At 44.0% G+C, this 14,534-nt stretch overlaps 1 protein-coding gene and 1 long non-coding RNA gene across 9 annotated transcripts in view; one reads left to right on the top strand and one right to left on the bottom strand.

The window, feature by feature from the left end:
* Nucleotides 1-308: 308 nt before the first annotated feature.
* On the bottom strand, nt 309-13,747 carry LOC309610437. The gene is made up of 2 exons (XR_014233940.1): nt 13,614-13,747; nt 309-2,774 (listed from the first exon to the last, which is right to left on the bottom strand). It is a non-coding gene; the product is annotated as an uncharacterized lncRNA (long non-coding RNA).
* A 124-nt stretch (nt 13,748-13,871) lies between these two features.
* The window catches only part of KIF1B (kinesin family member 1B), a 146,375-nt gene continuing 145,712 nt past the window's right edge, over nt 13,872-14,534 (top strand). For 5 of the 8 annotated variants that reach the window (XM_082352802.1, XM_082352801.1, XM_082352800.1 and 2 more), the window contains exon 1: nt 13,872-14,223. The gene's annotated coding sequence lies outside the window, so the exon portion shown is untranslated. The remainder of the gene's footprint in view (nt 14,224-14,534) is intronic. The other 3 variants (XM_082352803.1, XM_082352804.1, XM_082352805.1) reach the window with 2 other exon arrangements.

The raw sequence follows: 14,534 nt of genomic DNA, 5'->3' as shown, positions 1-14,534 counted from the left end.
GGTTGTATTTCTTTTTTTTTTTTAAATTTATTTATTTATGGCTGTGTTGGGTCTTCGTTTCTGTGCGAGGGCTTTCTCTAGTTGCGGCACGTGGGGGCCACTCTTCATCGCAGTGCGCGGGCCTCTCATTATCGCGGCCTCTCTTGTTGCGGAGCACAGGCTCCAGATGCGCAGGCTCAGTAATTGTGGCTCACGGGCCTAGTTGCTCCGTGGCATGTGGGATCTTCCCAGACCGGGGCTCAAACCCGTGTCCCCTGCATTGGCAGGCAGATTCTCAACCACTGCGCCACCAGGGAAGCCCTGATTAATTTTTGAATGTTAAACCTTGCCATCCTGGGAGAAATCTCACTAGGACGTCATGTATTATTTTTTTCATATATTGTTTGACTCAATTTGCTAAAATTTTGTTGAGTTTTTACATCTATCTATATCTATATCTAATATAATCAATATTTATATTGGTTTATAGTTTTTCTTTTCTTATAATACCTTTTTCTGGTTTTAGTAACTTCCTCACTGACTTTTTCTCTGTATTTGAGATGCCAATGTTCAAAGCCACTATATCGTATAAATCAGTGATTTAGCATTATAACTTATGATGCCATTTCTCTTTCTCTCTCTCTCTATGTATATACATATACACATATTTTTCTAAATGTTTCCCCTCTTAGTCCCTTCTTGGAGTCTTCTAGTGGAGTTTCTCAGTCTTATCTTCTGACTCACTAATTCCTTCTTCGTATGCATTTTCCTGTTGGACCCTGTATCTCCAATTAGTTTTTTTAAATAACTGCTTATTTCATTACTTATTACCAATAGCCTATCTCTTTGAAGATATTTATTATGCTTATTGGAAATTTTTATTGTGTCTTAGTCCATTAATTCTGCTTCCTCTGATATAAGTTGTTCAGTTTATGGTCTCTGATTTATGTTATAGCTGTTCTGCTTCTTAAATGTATAGTTATTTTCTCATGAGCTCATATTCCTTTGGGTACTATAAGTTACCTGGATGGTAATGGTAATGTGTAGTGAGCAGGGCTAAAGCTCAGGCCCCAGTCTGTGCCCTCCTGGTGAGTGAGTGTACATGTGTGTGTGTGTGTGTGTGTGTGTGTGTGTGTGTTGGGGGGTGCATCTCAGAGGGTAAAGTTGGTGACATTACATTATAGGTCTCATGAGTCCCCATTTGTCATCCCAACAGGTCACACTGCCCTTCAAGAAAACTTCTTGTTGGAATTCCCTGGTTGTCCAGTGTTTAGGACTCAGTGCTTTCACTGCCAGGGCGAGGGTTCAGTCCCTGGTCAGGGGACCAAGATCCTGCAAGCCGAATGGTGCGGCCAAAAAAAAAAAAAGAAAACTTCTTGTACCTCTTCCCCAGCACTGCTCTTACTGTGGTTATAATCACCTGGTCCTTTGGGCATGGAGGAGGAGAAGGGAACAGGAGAAGAGGGTCAGGCTGCCGTCACCTCCTATCCCAGAGTGTAATTACCTTGTGTCTCCTTACGGATTTCTCAGTTTTTATATAGTTTCTCAGTCTCTTCCTCACTCTCTATTCAGGCCCCTCCATGGCTGGGTTCAGTGGTGTCGATTACAGCCTCATCTAATTCGCCCAAGATCCCTTGCGGTAGATACTATAGTTGTCCCTCGGTATCTGCAGGGGATTGGCTCCAGAACTCCCACGGATACCAAAATCCACAGATGCTCAAGTCCCTTATATAAAATGGTGCAGTGCAGCCGGCCATCCTTGTCCACGGGTTCCACATCTGCATGTACAGAGGGCCGACTGGATTATCCATCTCATCCTACAGATGAAGGAACTGAGAGTCAGAGGGGTTATGTTACTTGCCTGCCACTACACAGGTGCTAATTGAAAACACTGAGGCTCACCGATTTCTCCCTGTAAGGTACTCTTTGGAGTACTTTGAATCAAAAAATAAAGAAACATGGGCAAGAGCTTTGCTTCAGTTGTTTTGAAACCCTGGGGATCCTGGGATGAAAAGAGGAACGTTGGTGCAGCTCTTTTCCAGGAGACTGTCTCCTTTAAATCTTCTGTCCTCTTGTGTCATGTATCACTTTTTATGGTGGTTTAAATTATTTATGCTGTTTTGTGGAAATCTAAGCACGTTGGATAAATTGCCACTAATTGAAAGGTAGAAAGCGGGCAGGCAGGCTGGATTGTGATTAAAAAACAAAAACGAAAACATGGTATCTCCAACCCCGTGACATGTTGAAGTTCTTTCAGTGCAAGGTGTGTGTGTGCGTGTGTGTGAAAGAGACAGAGACAGACAGACACACAGAATGCGTTGTTGTCAGAGCTTGTCTCGTCTGCAGGCCTCTCTGCTCACTTCACTGGTGGATTGATAGCCTTTGGAGATGATTTCTGTAGCTTTCAGTGTCCTTGTGAAATGAGTGTGTTACCTTTCAACATTACATGGATGGAAAGAAATGGCTGATGTAATGGCTTTTAAAAAAAAAAAAGACTTTGAGCTCTTATAAAGAAAAGCACATTATGAAGAAATAGGGTTAATTTTGAGCTCTAAGTACAGAGTCAGCTGTTTATATAAATAGCATAGATCTAAATGCTTACCTTCTTCCTTAGAGACGTCTTGTCTTAAAGGCTGTGCTTTATCATGCTTTCAAACCACAATGTACTGAGGCTGTTAGTAATGCGAAAACATTTTTCTTTTCCAGTTGACTTCTGTAGGATGATTGAGAAATACTGTGGCAGCCAAGGGGACCTCATCAGTTCTCTGCACGCTTGCTGCTTTGTGCCCATAAATCTGGGTCGAGAACAACATTTAATTTAGAGCATTGCAGACCACCCTGCTATTCTGACCACTTATCTCAAAACTTTGTGCATATTCATTTAAATGGCCAAAAAAAGGGGGGAAAGGAGGTAAGATGAATCAAGTTGGTGGATTTGGAGACACACACTGATGACTATAAGAGGCTCAGAGTATAAACTAGAAGTTTAATGAGTGTTAAAGAGATGAAGGTCTTGTTCCTACAGAGAAAAATGTGGGCTCATTTGCAGATTAGGGTTAAATTCAAACCCCCAATCCTAACTTTCCCATTAGCTGATTTGCCTGGGAACTCCAACAGTCAGGAAGGTAGCAAGAGAGGGGAATAGAAAATCCAGTTCTTAGCCCTTACTCATTTTCCTTGAGAAAATTGAAGACAGAGTCCCAGCTGAAGGAGAAAAAAGGAAACAAACCTTTTCAAAAGATAAGCAGCTTCTGCTTCTCTGATTGCCAACTGTGGACTAAGAGGCTGAAATTGCTGCCAAGTAACCTCTTTAGCTATAAACTAAATGTATCATCTTTTCTCTTTTTACAAATTGTTTCTTCTCCTTGAAGTGCACACATTCTTGGCTGTGATGCAGGAATGACCTAATTTCGATGTAAAGTGTGTGGGAGAATGAACTTTTAAAGTCACACTTCTAAAGCTGAGATGTTTGCGGTAGAGAGAATGGATTTGGTTGAATCAACCAGAATGCAACCCTGCTTTTGATGGAATTCCAATTTTTCTTCTCCTTCCTTTTTTGATAGTTAGTACTTCGTCACTGTCTGTCTGTTTTATATATTATAAGGGGTGTTCCGTGCTGTGCTGAAGAGCGTAGCGTTTGGAGCCAGATGTTCATGGATTTGAATCCTGACTCTATCACCACTTATTAACCATGACCATGAATAAATTACTTAATCTCAGTATGAGTTTTCTGTGGCCGCTATAACAAATTACCACAAACTAGTTGGCTTAGAGTAAGAGAATTTTATGATCTCACATTTCTGGAGGCCAGAATTCCGAAATCTGTATCACTGGGCTGAAAAATCAAAGCACTGGCCAGGCCATGCTGCTTCTGGAGGCTCTTGCCCCTTCCGGCTTGGGGAGACTGCTTCCTTGGCTTGTGACTGTATCACTCCAGTCTCTACCTCTGTGGTCACACTGCCTTCCTCACTTTTTTTTTTTTTTTTTGCTGCACTGCGTGTGAGGCATGTGGGATCTTAGTTAGTTCCCTGACCAGGGATCGAACCCACACCCCCTGCGTTGGAAGCTCAGAGTCTTTACCACTGGACCGCCAGGGAAGTCCCCTTTTTTTTTTTTCCTCACTTCTGTATGTGTAATCAAATCTCCCTCTGCCTTCCTCTCATAAGGATACACATGCTTGCATTTAGGGCCCATTTTTGATAATCTAGGATAATCTCCTGGCCTCAAAACACTAAATTTATATCTACAAAGACCCTGTTTCCATATAAGGTAATACTTACAGTTTCCAGGGATTGGGACCTGGTACCGTTGGGAGGCCATTTACCAGTCTCCACAACTTCTCTGAGTTTCCTTATATGTGAATTTGCAACAAGAAGAGTACCTGTTTTATAGACTGTTGTGAAGATCAAATGAAATAATGTGGAGTGCTTAATACAGTTCTTGGTTTATAGTAAATGCTCAATAAATACCAACTGCTATCATCACTGGCACCATCATCATTACCATCTGTTTAAACTCTTGGTCTCTCTGGAGAGGAAGGAAAAAATCCAGTAAGTACAGAAGGCCAAGGTATTAGAACCTGAAAGTTCTTTAGAACTCATCTACTCTAACCGCCTTACTTAATGATCAAAAACTGAAGTCTAGAGATATTGACTTGCTCACGATCCCATAGCTTGGATGAAGCAGGTGTATTTCATCATAACATTTTAGATACTGTGACTGTAATCAGTAGATACGGAAACAAAGGAAAGGAGAAATAAGCTCACTTAAAGGAAGAGAGAAGGAGTCAATGAGCTTGTTTTTGACTCAATGTGACTATGGTTTTATAATTATTAATATGACAGTGCACTGGACATTATGCTTTACGCTCACACTTTTTCTTTTTTTTTTTTTGGGTCACGCTGCATGGCTTGCAGGAATTTAGTTCCCTGACCAGGGATTGAACCCTGACCCTCAGCAGTGAAGGTGCTGAGTCCTAACCACTGGACCGCCAGGGAGTTCCCTACACTCACACTCTGATTTGATTCATACAATGTAAAGAGTGAATTAGGTATTATCTTCACTCCTATTTTAGAGATGAGGAAACCAAGGGCTATGTGCTCAAGGGCACATAGCAAGTGACAGAATTAGAATCCAAACAGTTGGATTGTAAAGGCCAGGTGCTCTCAACCCCTCTCTACTTCCTCTTTGCAGTAGATGCTTTCTCTCGGCAGGAATTATATATTCATCTCAAGTGGTTGTGCTCTAAGCAAGGGTAAAAAAGTGCAGTTCCCGTGAGGCACTGTCTGAAAGCTGGAGCTTTGGGCCAAGCTATGTCTTCAGGATAGTCTCCTTGGAATGGGGATTTGGGAATGATGGCGATGAAGGGGTCATCTGACACATCATGACTCTGCTGAGCCCCGTTCACCTGGACATCATGCTCCCAGCTCTCCGTTTTGCCTAGAGTGTCCCTCCTGACAGCTGGCGTCTCTCTGGAGCTGTAGGGAGCCCATTTCAGGCACCGTCTTCTTCCCATGTGTTCTAGGGCCATCTGTCACTGGCACAGCAATTGCCAGAAACAACAATTTGGTTTCTTTAATCATGGCTTTAAGACCAAAGTTAATTGATACAAGGTTGTGCCTAGTTAGTAAAAATGCTTGTTACAGAAAAATTATATGTAAACTGCAATTCAGAAGAGGAGAATCTATGCAGAAGATTCTTATTTGGCTGAAATGATGGATCCCCAGTTAGGACCAGGGGAAAAGCCAGACATATTGATTACAGCTGCCTGTTTTTGCAAAGAGCCAACAGGTGATTAAAACAAAATCTTGCACTAATCATTGGGAACTAAGAGAACACACCACATTAAAATTTCCCATTTCTTTTAGTCTACAAAAATATTGGTGCCTGGTTCTTGATTCATTACTTCTGCATGGATTTTTTTGGCATTTACTGTGTCATCCTCAGGGCCAGGGTGATCATAGCAATTGTGCTAACCTGCATTGTGTTGTATATATTACTTGTTAAACTGATATTTATTTTATATTTAAATGAATTGAGCATTGGAGAAAAAGGGGGGGAAATGACACCAATTGATTTTGCTACCGCCTTTAACAACTTTAGAGACTGTGGTCCAGGTGGAGACTTTTTTCTTTTCAGGGCTGTCTAGAAGACTACAAACTTATTTTCAAAGGTGTCACTTTTGCCCTACTTGACATGTTTTTGAAATTACTTTTCCAGAATTGTGTTTATATCCTGCAGTATGATTTTGACTATTCTAGACAATACCAGAATTCAGTTTTTGTATTAGTTTGGTTTTTGGAGATAGCTAAAAGTCGTTTGGATCCAAGTGTTATGAGACAGCCAGGTTTTTTGAGATCTTACACATGCTTTTAAAATTTTAACCCTTGTTGTAGCAAGCCTCACTTCTAGTGTTGCAATCCCCCCTTTCCAATTTGTTCCACTGATCTCATTAGCTAAAAATTCTGGCAGTGGAACTTGTTAGAATTAGTGGTGCAGGGGACTTCCCTGGCAGTCCAGTGGTTAAGACTTCACCTTCCAATGCAGGGGGTGTGGGTTCAATCCCTTGTTGGGGAGCTAGGATCCCACATGCCTCGTGGCCAAAAAACCAAAACATAAACAACAGAAACAGTATTGTAACAAATTCAATGAAGACTTTAAAAATGGTCCACAACAAAAAAAACCTTAAAAAAAAAAAGAATTAGTGGTGCAACATAAGTAAAGAGGTATTGAACGTGGGCCTGAGGAAATTTCCAGTGAATAAGATGTTTGAGTTTTAAAACATCTATTTTGGTTGGTTTTCTTTTCCTTCCTTCTGGATTCTGGGTAGTTGAAGCCATCAAAAAAAATTAGTCCTCTGCAAACTAGAAGGCTTTCTTTGCTCATCGGTTTCCTGATGGAGTAGACTAACCAGTTCTAAAATATTTTCCTGTTTTGATTCTCTGATTCCAAATAACCTCAGCATAAGTGGTGTCACTGTATATTAATATTAATGAGTTAAACCAAACTGAATTCTATCGAAGTATTCACTGAAAAAAAGAGAGCACTTATTGATTTATCTTGAGCTCTAAATTGTTGTTATTTAATACAGTGTTTAATACAATCTGTACACACGTACTTATATCAAATAGATGTTAACTAATCAATATTTACAAGGACTTTGTATAAAAAAACAGATCTGGGGACTTCCCTGGTGATCCAACGGCTGGGACTCCACGCTCCCAGTACAGGGGGTCCCGGTTCGATTCCCCATTGGGGAACTAGATCCTGCATGCTGCAACTAAAGATCCCGCCTGCCGCAGCAAAGGTCCCACACACCGCAACTAAGACTCGGCACAGCCAAGTAAATAAATAAATATTAAAAATAAATAAATAAAACACACACACACACACACACACACACACACACACACACACACACAAAACCCCAGATCTTTTCTACTTCAACATGGCGACCTCCTATGTCCAAAAATATAAGCAGTTTCTATTTTTAAATGTGCAATATGATCCAAGACTTAAGTACATGTGTTACCTGATCTTGGTTAAAATAACCAGAAAATAATTCGCCTTATGGACCTGGATAATTCTGCAGAGGACTGCAGTCTTAATTCTCCCAGAAATGAAAATGAGCTCTTCCTACATTTTTGTCAGTGCAAGTGGTGGCATGTGGCCGTTTTGTTGCCGTTGTTGTTGTTTTTTGCCACACCGTGTGGCCTGCGGGATCTTAGTTCCCCAACCAAGGATCGAACCCGTGCCCCCTGCAGTGGAAACGTGGGGACCTAACCACTGGACCCCCTCCCAGGGAATTCCCCATGCGGCAGCTTTGAATGAATACAGACTCTGAGTCAGGAAGCCCAACTGTTTGGCCAAGATGTGGTGGCCTTTTACATAGCAGGCTGTGAGACCAGCGCATCTTAAAACCAGGTCAGAGAGAGGATTATGGCTCATGGTCTCCTGCGCACTCAGCCCTTCATGCTTCGTCCAGCTGCCACTGGTCAGTCCCTCTGATCCAGCTGCTGACCCAGACTGCAGAGGATTACTGGTGGGATCAGAGCTGGGATGCCTTAGGACAAATATCGTTTTTATTATTTATTTATTTTTTTTTTTAAAAAATTATTATTTATTTATTTAATTTATTTTTGGCTGCGTCAGGTCTTAGTTGCAGCACACGGACTCTCTAGTTGAGGCGCGCGAGCTCAGTAGTTGTGGTGCATGGGCTTAGTTGCCCTGCAGCATGTGGAATCCTAGTTCCCTGGCCAGGGATCGAACCCACGTCCCCCGCATTGGAAGGCAGATTCTTTACCACCGGACCACCAGGGAAGTTCCCAAATATCGTTTTTAAATGATGAAGTATTTTGTAACAGGCAGTACAGGATAGAGACTAACATAACGATACCCACCCACGTATCCACACCCAACTCTGTCAACATTCCCATCCTCGGATCATTTTTTTTTTCCCAAGAAATAAAATACTACAGATGGAGTTGATGCTTCTTGTGTCCTGCTTCCTTTCTTTTCTCTCTCTTGGGATAACCTATATTCTGAATTTGGTGATTATCATTCTCACCCATGTTTTCGACTGTACATGAATATAGTCCTACATACATTATACATAGGACACTATATAGTATAGTGTTCTTCTGCATGTTTTCAAACTTTATATATAAATGACATTATACGGCACACATAAATTTTTTTTTTTTTTTTTTTTACTCAGCTTCATGTTTTTGAGATAAGCCATTGTGCTGGGTATTTACCAATTGTTTCTCAGCCCTGTACCCACCCTTCTGTAGTCTGTATTTCTCAGGCTCCTTTGCCAGTTGGTTTCCCTTTGGGTTCTGCCAAGTAAGAGGTATTGAGATGAGAGAAGTCATGGTTTTTCTTTCATTTTTGCTCCTTCCTTTCTTCTGGTGCTTTCTCCTGATGCAGCGGCCGTTCCTCTTCATCCCCAGCTCCAGTCCTGGCCCCTCCTCGAGTCTCCTAGCTTTGGTGACACCCCCTCCTCCTTTTTGTTCTCCCAATGCTCATGGGTGTAGCACCTTCCTACAGTTTCTAGTCTCTGAGTTATAATCCCGTCTCCTTTTTTTTTCTCTTTGAGCCTGGGAGCATCGGGATAACCATTTCACCTATTAAATCTGCTGTGTTTGTAACAACTATCATGGTTCCTGTTTCCTGACTGGGCCCTGACTGCTAAAGGTGTGTTGTTAAATGTAGCTCTTGGGAGTTCCCTGGCGGTCCAGTGGTTAGGACTCAGCACTTTCACTACTGGGGCCCCGGGTTCAATCCCTGGTCAGGGAACTAAGATCCTGCAAGCCACGAGGCACAGCCAAAAAAAAAAAAAAAAGGTAGCTCTGGATCATTCTTTTTTTTTGGATCATTCTTTTTACTGCCATGTAGTATTCTATTATATGACTATATTACAATTTATTCATCCATTCTCCTGCTGATGGACATTTCCATTTTTCCCTATTACAAACAATATTGCAAACACCATTCTTGTATCTGTTTCCTTATCTACCTATGCAAGAGTTTCTCTAGGGTATATACTGGAGGAGGAATTGCTGGATTAGAGGCTATGCTCATCTTCTATTTGCCTGGTTGTTAACAATGTCGGGCCATTTCACTCCCTGACATCACTTGGTGTTGTTACGCTTTTCATTTCTGGCAATTAGATGGATGTGGTATGCTATCTCATTTCCAGTGAGTTAGGTGTCTTTTCATACCTTCCTCTGTGAATTCTCTTTTCTTTCTTTCTTCTTCTTTTTTTTTTGCGGCCGATCTTAGTTCCCTGACCAGGTACTGAACCTCAGCCCTTGGTAGTGAAAGCACTGAGTCCTAACCACTGGACTGCCAGGGAATTCCCCTCTGTGAATTTTCTACTCGTAACCTTTTGCACATTTTTTTCCTGCTAGGTTGTTTATATTTTCATACTGATTTGTATTATTGTAAATTGATTGAATTTCTTTATATATTCTGAATGCTTCATTGGTGAAATGTGTTGCAAATATATTTTTCCAATCTATGGTTTGTTGTTTGCTTTCTTTTACGATATCTTTTGTTATATAGAAGTGTTTTCTAAAAATTATTGTCAAATTCATCAGTCCTTTGTGATTAATACTTTTTTCTCTTTTTATCTCAAGGTCATAAAAATATTTTATATTTCCTACTAAACCATTTACAGTTTTGCTTTTCTTTGTTTTAATTAATTTATTTTATTTTATTTATTTTATTTTTGGCTGCGTTGGGTCTTCGTTGCTGTGCGCGGGCTTTCTCTAGTTGCAGCGAGCAGACGCTACTGTTCGTTGCGGTGCATGAGCTTCTCATTGCGGCAGCTTCTCTTTGTTGCAGAGCACGGGCTCTAGACGCATGGACTTCAGTAGTTGTGGCACATGGGCTCAGTAGTTGTGGCTTGCGGGCTCTAGAGCGCAGGTTCAGTAGTTGTGGCGCCCAGGCTTAGGCGCTCCACGGCATGTAGGATCTTCCTGGACCAGGGCTTGAACCCGTGTCCCCTGCATTGGCAGGCGGATTCTTAACCACTGCACCACCAGGGAAGCCCAGTTTTGTTTTTCTGATTTAGGCTTTCAGTCCACCTGAAATTTATTTTTTGTATGGTGTGATGTAAGGATCACATTTTTTACCATATAGTTAAGCAATTATTCCACATCAGTTATTATCATTTATAGTTTATCATTTCTCCATTGATTTGTAATGCCAGTGCTGTCATATGTTATATTCCCATATGCACGTGGGTTGTTTCTAGACTCTATTCTGTTCCATTTCTGTATTTGTATATTCTTGTGCCAATGCAACAGAATTCTAATTAGTATGATGTTACAGAAAATCTTACTAACTTATGGGCAAATCCCCACACCTCATTCTTCAAAATTGCCATGGATATTCTTGGATTTGTTCTAGCATATGATTTTTTCAAAATGGACATGGAATAGATTTACCATTTGAATTTTACCATCACCTTGTCAAATTCCATGAAAAATCCTGTTGAAACATTCACTGAAATTATAGGACTTCCCTGATGGTCCAGTGGTTAAGAATCCACCTGCCAATGCAAGGGGCACAGGTTCGATCCCTGGTCTGGGAAGATCCCACATGCCACGGGGCAGCTAAACCCATGCACCACAACTACTGAGCCTGCGCTCTAGAGCCCATGAGCCACAACTAGTGAGCCCGTGTGCTGCAACTACTGAAGCCCGCGTGCCTAGAGCCCGTGCTCCGCAACAAGAGAAGCCACCACAATGAGAAGCCCGCGCACCGCAACGAAGAGTAGTCCCCGCTTGCCACAACTAGAGAAAGCCTGCATGCAGCAAGAAGACCCAACGCAGCCAAAAAAAAGGAAAAAAAAAAAAAGAAATTACATTGAGTTTATAGACTAACTTGGAAAGAAGTGACATCTTTATAATATTTTCTTCCTGCCCCCAAATAAAGAATACAGTACCTCTATTTATTTAGGTCTTCTTTAATGTGTTTCAACAATACAGTTGTATAACTTCTTTCCATATGGGTCTTGTTCATCTTTTGTCAACTTATCCTTAAACATTTAATAGTTTTATTGCTATTTTTAACAGAATCTCTTTATATCATGTCTTCTAGTTGGCTATTCCTAACAAAAAGGAGCACTTTGGATTTTTGTATATTGATCTTGTATCCAGAAACCTTATTAATTGTGGTAGCATGGCTGTGTGCATCACATTAATAAATCTTTTGGTGTTCTTTCCTTGTATCGTAGGGATAACTCTACTGGGCCATGGCTAAGTTCAATTTTCTAGTACTTTCTGACTTTAGAGAGGTGCCTTTGTACAAAATCTGTAATCTAAGAAACTGAAGGGCTCTGCAGAGTGACTTCATCTGTCAGAGGGGCAAAATGCTTATGCAGACCAGGCTATTTTCATCTTGAAACCTAGAACAGTCTAATCTGCCTCTATTGACCCTTCTCTGTGTGCTTTTGCTTAATTTGTCTAGGGCTGATTACCACCACATTCCCTTCACTGTTTTAGATTCTTTTTAATTTAAGCTCCATTGAGAGCTCAAACAATATTAACTACCATCCAGGTTTTTGTAACTCTCCATGGTGCTTATCAGAGTACTTATGCAAAGAGCTCTTTATTTAAGGAAAAAGTTGGTTTCTACTGATGAATTGATGAGCTTCTGTTTATTAACTCATTGTAAGCTCATTTTTGTGTTGGCCTTTAGGAAGCTAGGAGCTGGGTTTTGTGCTCAGTGGTGGCACATTCCCTTGACTGTTTTGTTTTTTTTTTAAATAAATTTATTTATTTTATTTTTGGCTGCGTTGGGTCTTTGTTGCTGTGTGCGGGCTTTCTCTAGTTGCGGTGAGCGGCGGCTACTCTTCATTGCGGTGGCTTCTCTTGTTGTGGAGCTCGGGCTCTAGGCGCGCGGGCTTCAGTAGTTGTGGCTCGCGGGCTCTAGAGCGCAGGCTCAGTAGTTGTGGCGCACGGGCTTAGTTGCTCTGCGGCATGTGCGGATCTTTCTGGATCAGGACTCGAACCCGTGTCCCCTGCACTGGCAGGCAGATTCTTAACCACTGCGCCAGCAGGGAAGACCTTGACTCTCGTTTTTACTATTATTTTCTCTTTCTATGTGTTCCCCTTATTCAGCCAGTGCCCCCACCATAGAGCCTTTTATTATTTAAAAAAATTATTAACTTTACTCCTACTTTAACGCTATATAGTTTTATTGTTTGTACGCTTCAGTGTAAGCTATGTCAAATCCTTTTGTGGATAGGTGAAGTTTAAATTCTAAATGAAATGAGAAATGTTCAATAGATGTTGACTGGATGGCGAGCATGAGGACTTTAGCAGGGGTGGAAATCTTCCAAAATTATTAGTGTAGAAACTTAATTTTGATGTTTTAGCGTCTATGCTTATAAAGAAGGCTTTTAAAATCCAATATTGTATTGAATTCAGGGGGAAAAATCCGATTTTACTTTAAATTTCTGCTAGTAAATCAAAAAGCATTTCACAACCTGATAAAATAGTGATGCTTGGCATGATAATTTCACATATTACCGCTGAATTAATATTTTGTTAAGTACTGAATTGTACCTCTCATGAACAGTTGTGGGCTTTTTCTTTTGAGCTGAATCTAAACCTGACTTTTAAAAATCGCTACCAGAGCTCTTGTGTTCTCAGGGTTTCTGAATTCCAATAACCCTCCTTCAAGGGCATCTCCCAGATGCGAGCTCGGTCGGTTAACTCGGGGCGATACAAAGCATTTTGTTCTTTTACTCGCGGCCCTTACTCGGTCTCCCAAGGAGACAAGTTGAATGCCCACTAAGTCATGCTTTTCCATTACTCATTCGGCCTTTTCTCCCAAGGTGGCGTGTGGGAGGTGTTGTGATCAGGCTCGATAAGAATAGGCCGGGGGGCTTTCTGCGGGATCATACTCATCCCTTTGCGTGTTTCAGCTCCGACTGCGCCGCGTTCGGCGGCTTCAACGCGTGAGATGTTTTCCAAACGGACAATGACTCCACACTCGGCCGCCTCCCACAATCGTCTCTGCTCCTCTGGCCCCCACAGTCCCGCCCCGCCCCACATAGGCTTGCTTTGTCCCCTTACAAGGCGGATGATCGGGTTAGCCCGGCGCGCCTGCTGCCGACTTACGCCCTTCGGGGGTCAACCTGGAGGGGACTCCGGGCACAGCCTTCGCCCACGCCGCACCCCCACACCCGCTCCGGCTTCTGAGCCACCAGGGGGCGCCCCGACGTCTCCGCCTCTCCTCGCCGCATCCCTTCTCCGGCTTCCCCTGCGATTGGCCGGCCACCCCGAGCTCTGCAATCCGATTGGTCGCTGCCCGCGTCAGTCGCGGGCGCAAGGGCGGGCGGAGGTGACGCGCGGCGGCCGGGCTCCGGGCGGTGTCCGGCGCCGGCGGCTGCAGGCGGAGCTTCGCGAGGACCGACGCGGGGTAGTCAGACGGCGGCCGTGTTGGGAGGTGCCAGCGTGAGGCCGAGCCGCTCCCCGACCGCCGAAGCCGCCACCGCCGGCCCTTCGCCGCGCCCCGGTCTCTCGCGCTCCCGCCCTCCGCCCGCCGCGGCTCTCGGTGCGGGGCTGGCCCGATGCGTGATGGGGCTGCCGAGCGGCGCCCTGCGGCTCTCGGCGGCCGCTGCTCGCGCTGAGGAGCGTCGGTGCCGGGCTCCCCGCGCCCCCGCGCGCCGCGGCGCTTGCTGATCTGGCCAGCCCGCCCGCCCATCCGTCTGTCCGCAGCGCGGCTGAGGTAAGGCGGGGGGCGGGGAGGGCGGCGGGGGGCGCTTCGCCGCTGGCCTGAGGAGGGGGCCGCCCGGGGGGAGGGGCGGCCGGGGCAGGGGCCGGCGGGGTCCGAGCGGGGGAAGCTCCGAGCCGGGCCGGAGCCGCGAGTACTGAGGGCGCTGCCCCACCGGGGCAACGGGTGGGGCGGGGCGGGGCGGGGTTGGGGAGCCTCGGCCTCGGGGGTGGGGGACCGTCCCCGCGAGCCCCGGGCTTGGGTCCAGCGGCCTGCCGGGTCCCCCGCAGCGCCCCGCACCAGCCCTCCGCTCCCCCTGAGCCGCC

The sequence above is a fragment of the Balaenoptera borealis genome, assembly GCF_965194805.1.
Source record: "Balaenoptera borealis genome assembly, chromosome: 1".
Lineage (NCBI taxonomy): Eukaryota > Metazoa > Chordata > Mammalia > Artiodactyla > Balaenopteridae > Balaenoptera > Balaenoptera borealis.
This window is presented reverse-complemented; position numbering and strand designations above follow the sequence as displayed.